This window comes from Nomascus leucogenys, unplaced genomic scaffold (genome assembly GCF_006542625.1).
Source record: "Nomascus leucogenys isolate Asia unplaced genomic scaffold, Asia_NLE_v1 002230F_12106_qpd_obj, whole genome shotgun sequence".
Lineage (NCBI taxonomy): Eukaryota > Metazoa > Chordata > Mammalia > Primates > Hylobatidae > Nomascus > Nomascus leucogenys.
Genome location: NW_022097092.1, coordinates 1 through 12081, shown reverse-complemented (window position 1 = coordinate 12081; position 12081 = coordinate 1). Strand labels below are relative to the sequence as shown.

Sequence of the window (12081 nt, the reverse complement as noted above, 5' to 3'; positions counted from 1 at the left end):
GCTGTGAAACCGGCAGGACCGGCCTCCCCACGGTTAGCTCCGAGTCTCCCGAGGCTTGGCCCAGTCCCCTGTGGCCGCAAGATGGCCGCTGAGCAGCAGCGGGGACCCCCACGTCCCGCCCGGCCCATCCGGTCCTGTCCATGGGCAGCGCCCTGCTCTGCGCCCACAGCCCTGAGTATTTCGCAGGTTGTTCAGGGATGCCAGGTGGGTCATCAGGGAGAACCACGACTGGGTGTGTGCGTGGGAGAAGCTGCAGCCCGTGGGGTCCCCAGTCTCTCTTGTTAAAAATTAACGGGAGTCTATGTTAAAAAGTTAACCAGTTTATTTGAACAAACAGTGAATTGGTGAAATAGAAAGCACCCAGCCATGATTTGTGGTCCGCCAGAGGGGCATAAAGGAAAGGCTTTTATAAGGTACATGAGAAAGCAACCCAAATTCAAGAATTGATTACAGTTATGTAGTCGCCTTATTTGAACTATCCAGACGGAAATTTCCTGGTTACATATTAAGAGGTTAATTGCATATTTATGATTGGTTAAACCTGCATTTTGTTTCAGGCTAAGATAGTGGTTTATAGGAAATGTATTTGAGTTAGGTTTTAGATTTTTTTTTTTTTTTTTTACACCTATGAACACAGAGCACTAGACTACTTTAGTCTAATTTTCTGCTCATTAATTATTTTAACACTCCAGTGGAGGACTGGATTTCCCCGGTGTTTTTCTAATGTATGGCAAGTGGACCTCTAATCGCCACCCTGTTTTTCAGCCTAACTCAGGCTTGCAGTAAAATTATAAGTTCCCCACTTTTCTTTGCTGCATTCTCAATGCAACAAATGAGACCAGCTTTCCCTTGCCAATTTATAGTGCTGTGAACTATTTGTCCTTTATTGTACATTTCATTAAAGTTTTCTATTATTGGATTTCTTTCTACTTCTCCCTACAGTTCTGTCAAAATTTGCTTTTTATATTTAGAAGCCTCCCTTTTGGGTGCATAAATAATATAGCTATATTCTCCTGACAAATTAACCTCTATTATTATTATATGTAAACTGATTTCATGCTTGTGACAGACGTTGCTAGAAAAGTCTATTTTGTCTAATTTAAGCATAACTAACATTGCACCCCTTTGGTTATTATTTGCATGGAATGTCATTTTCTATTCTTCACTTTTAAGCCCATGCTCTTAATTCAAATGTGAGTCTCCGATAAGCAGCATATTATGAGGTTTAAAAGATTCATTCATCCACTCTCTCTGCTTTAGTCTCTTTTGTGCTGCTATACCAGAATATCACAGACTGGTAATTAATAAAGAATAGAATTTTATTTGACTCATGATTCTGGAGGCTGAGAAGGCAAAAGAACATGACACTGTATCTGTTGAAGGTCTTGTTGCTGGATAATAACGTGGCCAAAGATTTGAGAGAGAGAGAGTTGTTTGGGGAGAGAGAGTTTTTTTTTTTTATAACAGATTCATTCTTGCTATAATTAGCCATTCCCATTATAAGAACATTAATCCATTCATGAGGGCAGAGTGCTTATAGCTTAATTAATTTTTAAATGTTCCTCCTCTTAATTCTATCACATTGGCTATTAAATTTTATCCTAAATTTTGGAGATGATATTCAGTCTATAGCAGTATCTGTTTGTTAAATAATTTAATCTTTTTATATGTAAAGTAGTGATAGGTAAGCAGTTACTATTGTAAATTTGTAGTTTCTGTCCATTTTAAATTTGCTTTTTTCTGGTTCTGTCCTTCCTGTGTATTGTTAATTTTTGTTGAGATAAAGTTATGCTTTCTGCTCAGACTCAAGTGCAGTGGCATATCACAGCTCGCTGTAGCTCAACTCCTGGGCTCAAGCAATCCTCCCACCTTAGCCACCCAAGTAGCTTGGACTACAGACACATACCACAACACCCAAGGAGCTTATGATTCTTCCACCTTGGCTCCCAAAGTGTTGGAATTATAAGCAGGAGCCGCCATATCCAATGTGTAAATTTGTTGTTTGTATATGCTTTAATTACTTTCTCTTTTTCTTTTCTACAGTTTTTTTTTCCTAGTGGTTAACATGAGACTTATGTAAACATCTTGTATTTTAATATCTAGTTAAGATGATAACAATTTAGAGTATTCTGAATTTCAGCGTGTATTTGCCATTTATAGTCACATTTATACTTTAGTATTTTCATATTGTTAGTTAGCATTTCATCATATCATGTGAAGATTTCTTCTGGACCATGGCTGGAGAAGAAAGAAGGTGTGTTTTGCCTGATTCGGGACTACAGAGAGAACCAAGTTCTGCAGGCCGTCACCTAAGTCTCAGGTGAGTATGAATTCTCTTGTGTTTTTGGCAGATTGTTGCAGTGTCAGGACCAAGGTCAAATGAGTTATAGCCAAGTCTACAGTAAGATGTGGCTGTATTCTCTTTTGAAGCCGGACCATGATTGGCAAGCTTGCCCTCTTGGTCAAGTGCTCACCTCTGAAGATGTCTTCCTTGGTCTTTGCCTCCAGCTGGGTGTCACAAACTCTGAACTGGATTCCAAGGCTTTCATGAATGCACTTATGTTTGCTGTGGCAGCTGCATTATGTTGTGGGGGATGTGCATGCGGAACCTCCTATTCTGTCTTCTTGCTTATGTTACTCTCCTTTATGTTTCACTTTCTGAAATGAATGTCAAGCTGGTGATTTTCAGATTAAAAATTCTAAACTAAATTGTCAAATTTACACATATGTAAGCTGTCAATAAAATTTCTTGGTAGTTGCTACATATTTATTAAAATTTTTGGTTGTAATTTTAAGCTCACTGCAGGCAGAAAGGAATCATTAACATTTCTATTCTTTTTTTTAGTCTGTATCTAAATGATGGTATATTTTAATTCCAAATATTTGCTTTATACTTCAGTAATGCTCATTTTACAAAATTTATGTTGTTCTTTTATTTGAAATAGAAGGCTTTTTAGCTCCTGAAGCTATATTATAGTCATACAGTTTTATTATATTATGTAGTAAGATAGCAGCACATATTGAGAACATATAAATTCTCCTGTCTTTTTAATGATTATTTATTAAATTTTCCCATTAGAGCCTATTATTAATGATTTGTAATGTATTTTCTGTATAATTTTACTGTAGTTTATTAAATTCCAATGACTTAAATGTCTGCTGTCATGAGTGCACACAGTTGAAAGCTGTAGATATCTAAAGAGTTATTTTTCGTCCGGGCGCGGTGGCTCACGCCTGTAATCCCACCACTTTGGGAGGCCGAGGCGGGTGGATCATGAGCTCAGGAGATCAAGACCATCCTGGCTAACACGGTGAAATCCCGTCTCTACTAAATATATAAAAATTAGCTGAGCTAGTGGCGGGTGCCTGTATTCCAGCTACTCCGGAGGCTGAGGCAGAGAATGGCGTAACCCAGTGGGGAGCTTGCAGTGAGCTGAGATCGCACCACTGCACTCCAGCCTGGGCGGCAGGGCGAGACTCTGTCTCAATAAAAAGAAAGGAGTTATTTTCATTGTATATCTATGTTGTATTAGGATTTTATGCATTAAAATCTCTTCTTATTTTCAATTCTGTGTTATTGTGTTTCTTTTCTGCGGGGGTATGTTTTCTCAGATCAGGTAATTGTATTTTGCTTTTAATGCTTGATATCATGGGTTGAATGATGATTTTTAACTCGGTACACTTTATGACAATGTGATGTTTAATTTATATGTGAATTAGCAGCGTTCGTTGCTTATAGATATATCTATGCGTTTTTCACCTATGTAAGTATGTCATCTTTTTCATCTTTTTTCCTTTTTTTTTTCAGTTTCAGATACCTTTCTTTCTTTTTTTAAGAGAATTTTAAAACAGAGTCAAAAGAACAGAAATCAGTTATTGTCCTCTTGCAGGGCGGGGAGACAACCTCCTTCCCCACAGATTTGAGGCTATGGCTAAGTGGTGAGCCTTGGGGAGATGCAGAAAGGATCCATCCCAGGCACTTGGCTGGACTTAAGCAAGCGTAGCCTTTGGGCCACAAGACCTGATAGCTTGCTACTGGTCTGGACATAAGTCCCCATCTTCCCAGAAACGTCATCTTTTGTCTGCAACAACTGGCTGGAGAAATATTTCAGAAAGATGTGTGTCTGGAACACCAAAAGCATACCCTTCCTTTCTCCTTGGCATAGGCCTTGCAGCACTGAGGAAAGACCAGGTTTGCAATGGACCTTCAATCATCTTCATCCCTGTGGAGCTCAGGGGCTCATAGGGTGACAGGAGAGGAGACAAGCTGGCTTGGGAAGAGTCGTCTTTCAGCTTCTCCCCACTGAAATACTATATACTTGGGGCCCAGTTCATGGAAAAACACACATGCTCTCTTTCTTTCTCTCACATCCACATCTCGGAACCCAACAACTTGATGGCAGTAGCTCTGGGTATCCTTGGTCTGGCATTCACCCACTCAGCATCGAAGCTGTCCTAAAGCTCTTTTCAATCATTCTCACTCTTTCCAGGCCATGTGGGTAGGTGTTCCAGCCTTCACTCTTTCAGGCTGATCACAAAGGCACAGTGTGGGAAAGTCCCCTACTGTGATGGCCATTGCTGGGGAGCAGGGAAGGCTAAGGGCCCACTGCTGCCAAGGCTAGTGTAGACGCCCTCTGCTCCACTCATCTCCTCGAAGATTGATGTCAGGTGCAGCAGTGCTGTCTGGAATGTTATCAAACCAGGATTGCACAGGCTTGCATTCTCTGGGTGGAAGATGTAAGAAGCAGGCGAGTTGTCCAGGATGAGAGTTTCCTCAGATCCCTCCCCAGATGGCTGAGGTCCTTGAATAGCAGCCCTGGTGGAACAAACACCACTCATGGTACAGGCAGCCCCAGAACATCCCACACCGGTCCAGCACACCCATCACAGGATCTGCATACTTGTTCAGGCTGGAATGAAGAGAGCAATGAAGAAACACATTTAAACAGTTCCTCCATTCGTCTCAGGAACTCATCCATATAAGGCCTCATGAGCACATGGATCTGGGGAGTGGTCCCTCAATCTCTATAGGCAGTAGGCAGTCAGCATTGCTGATTGGCTTAAAGGAGCTATGCACAAGGGTTTCATCCAGGTCCGTGACCATACAGATCCTTACTTGATTTTCCTCTGTCACCTCTGGGAGCAGATAGAACTTGACTGCCCAACATGCTGGGAGCAAGAACAGCAGAAAGGGGCCTTCAAAGATGTGACAACATGAGGCTCCTCGGAAAGGACTTTGGAAACCAGGCCTTGCTTGGTAAGGACCAGGGCATCTTTCCTCCATGCCTGGGTGATGATGGATCCTTGTTCCATCTAACAATCCTGAGTGCTGGGCTGGCTGTCTGGGAAGACTGGCGGGCATGCTGGCTGGACTTGGCTGGGTGGCATGGGCTGGGGCCTGATTCAGTTCCTGAGAGTCTGACTTCACAGCTGTTCACATTCCCCCTCTCCTTTCCGTCACTGGCCGGGAAGGGAGGCGGCTGTAAGGAGGGTGGATGGCCTTGGCAGCGGCTCCCAGTGTGCCCCCAGCCACGATTCCCCAGTGGGAGCTTCGGGATCCTCAGTTTGGGTCTAACATAGAAAATCTACCAGATACTCATTTTTTTTCAACTTTTATTTTAAGTTCAGGGGGCAATGTGATAAACACTTTTTTTTCAACTTTTAAGTTTAGGGGTCCATGTGCAGGATATGCAGGTCTCTTACATAGATAAATGTGTTCCATTGTGCTTTACTGCACAGATCATCTCATCACCCAGGTACTAAGCCCAGAATCCGCAGCTATTCTTCCTGATGCTCTCCTTCCCCTCCACCTTGCCAGGAAACAGATGTCCAGTGTGTGTTTTTTTCCTGATGTGTCCATGTGTTCTCACTGATCTGCTTCCACTAATAAGTTAGAATAATAATAGGTGGTGTTTTGTTTTCTGTTCCTGCATTAGTTTGCAGGGAGTAATGGCTTCAAACTCCAACCATGTCCCTGCAAGGGACATCATCTCATTACATTTTATGGCTTCACAGTGTTCCACGGTGTATGTGTACCACATTTTCTTTATCCAGTCTATCATTGATGGGCATGTAGATTGATTACATGACATTGCTATTGTAAATAGTGCTGCAATGAACATATGTATACATGTATTTTTAAAATAGAATTATTTATATTCCTTTGGGTGTATATCTAGTAATAGTATTGCTGGGTCAAATGGTATTTCTGCTTCTAGGTCTTTGAGGAATCTCCACACTCTCTTCCACAATGTTTGAAATAACTTACACTCCCACCAACAGTGTAAAAGTGTTCCCTTTTCTCCACAACCTCACCAGCATCTGTTTCTTTTTTTTTTTTTTACCTTTTATTAATAGCCATGGTAATTGGTGTGAGATGGTATCTCACTGTGGTTTTGATTTGTATTTATCCAGTTATCAGTGATGTTGAGCTTTTCATGTTTGTTGGGCACATGTTTGTCTTCTTTAGAGATATGTCTGTTCATGTTCTTTGACCACTTTTTAATGGTTTTTTTTTTTTCTCTTGTAAATTTTGTTTAAGTCCCTCATAGATTCTGAATATTAGACATTTGTCAGATGGATAGGTTGCAAAATTTTTCTCCCATTCTCTAGGTTGTCTGCTCTGATGATAGTTTCTTTGGCTCTGCGGAAGTTGTTTAGTTTAATTAGACCCCATTAGTCAATTTTTGCTTTTGTTGCTATTGCTTTCGGCCTTTTTGTCATAAAATCTTTGCCCATGCCTATATCCTGTATGGTATTATCTAGATTTTTTCTTCTGGGGTTTTTATAGTTTTGGGTTTTACATTTAAGTCTTTAATCCATCTTGAGTTAATTTTTGTATATGGTGTTAGGAAGGGTTCCAGTTTTAATTCTCTGCACATGGCTAGCCAGTTCTCTTAGCACCATTTATTGAATAGGGAAACCTTTCCCTAATTCCTTGCTTTTGTTGACTTTGTCAAAGATCAGGTTGTTGTAGGTTTGTGGCGTTATTTCTAGGCTCTCTGTTTTGTTTCATTTGTCTATGTGTCTGTTTCTATACCAGTACCATGCTGTTTTGGTTACTGTGCTCTTCTAGTGTAGTTTGAAGTTAGGTAGAGTGACACTTTCAGCTTTTTTTTTTTTTTTCCTTAAGGTTGGCTTGGCTATTTGGGGTTTTTTTGGTTCCATATGAATTTTAGAAGTTTGTTTTTTTTTCCTAATTCTCTGAAGAACATCAGTAGTTCAATGGGAATAGCATTGAATCTATAAATTACCTTGGGCAATATGTTCATATTCATGATATTGATTCTTCCTCTCCATGAGCATGGAATGTTTCTCCATTTGTTTTGTGTCCACTCTGTTTTATCTGAGCAGTTGTTTGTAGTTCTCCTTGAAGAGGTCCTTCACTTTCCTTCTTAGCTGTATTTTTAGGTATTTTTTTCTCTTTGTGGCAATTGTGAATGAAAGTTCATTCATGATTTGTCTCCCTGCTTGCCTGTTGTTTTTGTATAGGAATGCTAGCTACTTTTGCACATTGAGTTTATATCCTGAGATTTTGCTGATATTGCTTATCACCTTAAGAAGCTTTGGGGCTGAGACGATGGGTTTTCTAGATATAGCATCAGGTCATCTGTAAACAATGATAATTTGACTTCCTCTCTTTCTATTTGAATACTCTTTATTTCTTCCTCTGGCCTGATTTTCCCAGCCAAGGTTTCCGATACTATGTTGAATGAGAGTGTTGAGAGAGGGCATCCTTTTCTTGTGCTAGTTTTCAGGGGAAATGTTTCCAGCTTTTGCACATTCAGTGTGATATTGGCTGTGGGTTTGTTGTATATGGCTCTTATTATTTTGAGGTATGTTTCTTCAGTTCCTAGTTTACTGAGAATTTTAAACTTGAAGGAATGTTCAATTTATTGAATGCTTTTTCTGTATCTATTGAGATAATCATGTGGTTTTTGTATTTAGTTCTCTTTATGTGATGAGTCACATTTATTGATTTGCATATGTTGAACCAACCTTGCATACTGGGGACAAAGCCAATTCCATAGTGGTGGATGCACTTTTTAATGTGCTGCTGGATTTTGTTTGCTAGTATTTTATTGAAGATTATTGCACAATTTTCATCAAAGATATTGGCATGGTGTTTTGTTGTTGTTGTTATAATATCTGTGTTAAGTTTTGGTATCAGGATGATGCTGGCCTGATAGAATGAGTTAGAGAGAACTTTGTCTTCAAATGTTTTTGGATAGTTTTAGGAGAAAATGTACCATCTCCTCTTTGTACTTCTGGCCAAATTCAGCTTGCTTGGTAGGGTAGTTATTACTGCCTCAATTTCAGAACACATTATTGATCTATTCAGGGTTCAGTGTTAGGGAGGGCTTATTTTGCAAGGAAATTTTCTATTTCTTCTAGATTTTCTGGTTTATGTGCATAGAGGTGTTTATAGTATTCTCTGATGGTTGTTCATATTTCCATCAGATCAGTGATGATATCTCCCTTATTATTTCTGTTTGTGTTTGGTTGTTCTGTCTTTCCTTATTTATTTGCTTAGCTAGTGTTCCATCTAGTTTATTAATTTTTTTTTCAAAAAAACAGCTCCTGGATTGGTTGACTTTTTTTTTTTTGGAAGAGTTTTCAGTGTCTCTATCTCCTTCAGCTCTACTCTGATCTTGGTTATTTCTTGTTTTCTGCTAGCTTTCTGGTTCGTTTTCACTTGGTTTTCTAGTTCTTTTAATCAAGATGTTAGTCTGTTAACTTTAGATCTTTCTAGTTTTTTTTGTTTTTTCTTGTGGCAGAGTCTCACTCTGTCACCTAGGCTGGAGTACAGTGGCATGATCTCAGCTCCCTGCAACCCCAACTTCTCAGTTTTAAGTGATTTCTGCTGTCTCAGCCTCCTGAGCAGCTGGGATTACAGATGTGCATCTCCACACCCAGCTAATTTTTGTATTTTTTTGTAGAGATGGGGTTTTGCTATGTTGGGCAGGCTGGTCTTGAGCATCTGGCCTCGAGTGATCTGCCTGCCCCAGCCTCCCAAATTACTGGAATTACAGGCATGAGCCACCACGCCAGGACCTTTCTAGCTTTTTGATGTGGACATTAGTGCTATAAATTTCCCTCTTTTCTTGGTTTCTAGTGATTATTTTATTTTATCTTGGTGAGTAGTCAGGGAAATAATCTTAAATTCATAATCAACTTATACTTTAAATCCATATAATTATGTGAGAAGAACTCTTTGTTACTTGAAGGTGATGTTTGAAAGATTTTCTAACTGTGCCTTTTAGGTAGTCTTAAATTTCTAATTGTAGTTAAAAACATGCCATTGTCATTTCTAACATTTTAGGTATATGGTTTAGAAGTGGTAAGTATAGTTCTATTGTTTTGCAATAGGTTTTAGAGAATTTTTGTCTTACAAAAGTAAAAGTAAATGCTCGTTACTTAAGAAAGAAGTTAGTTAGCTTGCCTTAGATATATAGCAAGAGAAGAGTCCCTGGAAAGTCCCTGGTCAGTGCCTCATCCCTACATAACATATAACGAAGCCTGGAAAAAATCCAGCTGCAGACACCAACAAGGGAACTAGCACATAGCGTTGTGCTTGGAGACATGCCCATGGCTGCACAGATAGAAAAACCTCTAGCCCATTTAGATAAAAACCTGTACAAACCTCCAACTCACTCAGAAAAAGGAACAAGACTGACCTAGCATAGAAATGCCTTTATTTGGCCTGTAATCCCAGCAATTTGGGAGGCAGAGGTGGGCGGATCACCTGAGGTCTGGAGTTCGAGACCAGCATGACCAACATGGAGAAACCGCGTCTCTACTAAAAATACAAAATTAGCCGGGCATGGTGCTGCAGGCCTGTAATCCCAGCTACTTGGAAGGCTGAGGCAGGAGAATCGCTTGAACCCAGGAGGCAGAGATTGCTGTGAGCCGAGATCACACTACTGCACTCCAGCCTAGGCAACAAAAGCAAAACTACATCACAAAAAAAAAAAAGAAAGAAAGAAAGACAAGAAAAAGAAAAAAAGAAACGCCTTTGTCTCTGTACAGTCAGTGGGCTCCCAGGAAAAATTTCTTCTCCTTTTGTGGGCATAAGCACAGTGGGCTCTGGTGCATTCCAGTTGACACTCTCCTTTATTTGGACTGTAAGTCTGACCTCTGAATAATGACTTCAGCCCCTGATTGCTACCGGGCCAAGCTCCTGGGCCAAGCTTTCACCTTAGCTTCTGATAAGTCCTGGGCCAAGCTAAGTTGCATCTATCAATCATCCCTTCAGCTCCTGATTGGTCCTGGGACAAAGTCCTGGGCCAGGCTGAGCCACACATTTTTCAAGACAGCCTGTGAACTGGGCACATTCCCTTCCCTTCACAGTCCATAAAAACCCTGGACCCCAGACTCGTAGAGGGCACCCCATTCAGACACCTATCTCTGCTGGCAAAGAGCTTTCTTCTCTTGCTTCTTAAACTTTCACTCCAACCTCACCTTTGTGTTCACGCTCCTTAATCTCCTTAGAGGTAGAACAAAGAACTCTGGTGTTATCGCAGACAACCAGAGCCTGTTACATCTTGGTGCACTGCTGAGACTACAACACTTGGTTTCTTTGAGTTTGACTAAATATTTCACATAAGTGTAATTATACAGTCTTCCTTTCTGACTGTCTTGTTTTACTTAGCAGAGTGTTTTCAAGATTTGTCCTTATTGTAGTACTTTTCCAAATTTCCTAATTTTAAAGGCTGAATGCTATCCAGTGAAATACGTGCCCTGTTTGTTTGAATCTACTCATCCTTAAAGGGACATTTGCTTCCAGGTAGTATGTTTGTGGTAATACTACAAATGTACATAAGTGTGCATATATCTATTCCATGTTCTGCTTTGCCTGTTTGGGATATTTTTCATACAATGATTTAGTACCATGTGTATTCACTTGCTTTTGTTGTCTCATCCGTTGATGTTACATCCCCCAAATTATTGCCGAGACCAGTTGACATGAAGCTTCACGCTTCTGTATTGTGCTAGGAATTTCACAGCTATAGGTTTTACATTATAGTCTTCATTCATTTTTTAAAATTGACAGATGTAATTGTACATATTTTGGGGAAACAATTATATATATATATGTTGTATAACAATAAAAATCAGAGTACTTAGTATATTTGTTGCCTCATGCATGTGTTATTTTTGTGGTGAGAACATTCAAAAGCTTCTTCTCTAGCTATTTATTTTATCTTTATGTATTATTTTTTTAGAGACAGGATCTTTCTCTAACACCAGACTGGAGTGCAGTGGTGCAACCCTAGCTCACTGCTAACCTCAAACAATCTTCTAACTCAGCTGCCCAATTAGCTGAGACTACAGGAACCTGCCACCATGCCTGGCTAATGTTTTAATTTTTCGTAGAGAAAGGGTCACACTATGTTGCCCAGGCTGATCTTGAACTTCTGACTTCAAGTGATTCTCTTACCTCCGTCAAACAAAATTTAAGAATTGCAAGAATGTGCCACCACAACTGGTCTCTTTTAGCTATTTTGTAATATGCGATAACTTTTCATTAATCTTTTTATTCTACTGTGTAATAAAAAACAAAAACTATTTCTCCTATCTAATCATAACACAATACCTGTGAAGCAGCCTTTTCCCATCCTCCTGCTTCAGTCTCTGGTAACCCCTGTTGTACTCTTTGCTGATATCAACCCTTTTTTTCAGGTTCCTCAAATGAGTGAGATAAGAAGATCATAAAGTATTTGTGTTTCTCTATGTGGCTTATTTTACTCAACATGGTATTCAAGGTTCATCCATGCTGTTTTAACTGACAGAATTTTATCCTTTCTTATGGCTGAATAGGATTTCACTGTGTATATATAGCACATTTTGTTTATCCATTCATCTGTTGCTCTACATTTGAATTGATTCCATATGTAAGCTATTATAAATAGTTCTGTAATTAACATGGGAATGCAAATATATTTTTGACACAGTGATATCCTTTTTTTGGATATACACCCAGGAGTAAAATTGCTGGATCATATAATAGATCTATTTTTAATTTCTTTCAGAAACCTCCATACTCTTTTCTATAATGGCCACACTAATTTACAATTCCAC

The 12081-nt window shown here is 39.6% G+C and overlaps 1 pseudogene; it reads right to left on the bottom strand.

The window, feature by feature from the left end:
- Positions 1 to 4560: 4560 nt before the first annotated feature.
- LOC115834148 lies at positions 4561 to 5313 on the bottom strand (annotated as a pseudogene).
- Between the last annotated feature and the right edge of the window lie 6768 nt (positions 5314 to 12081).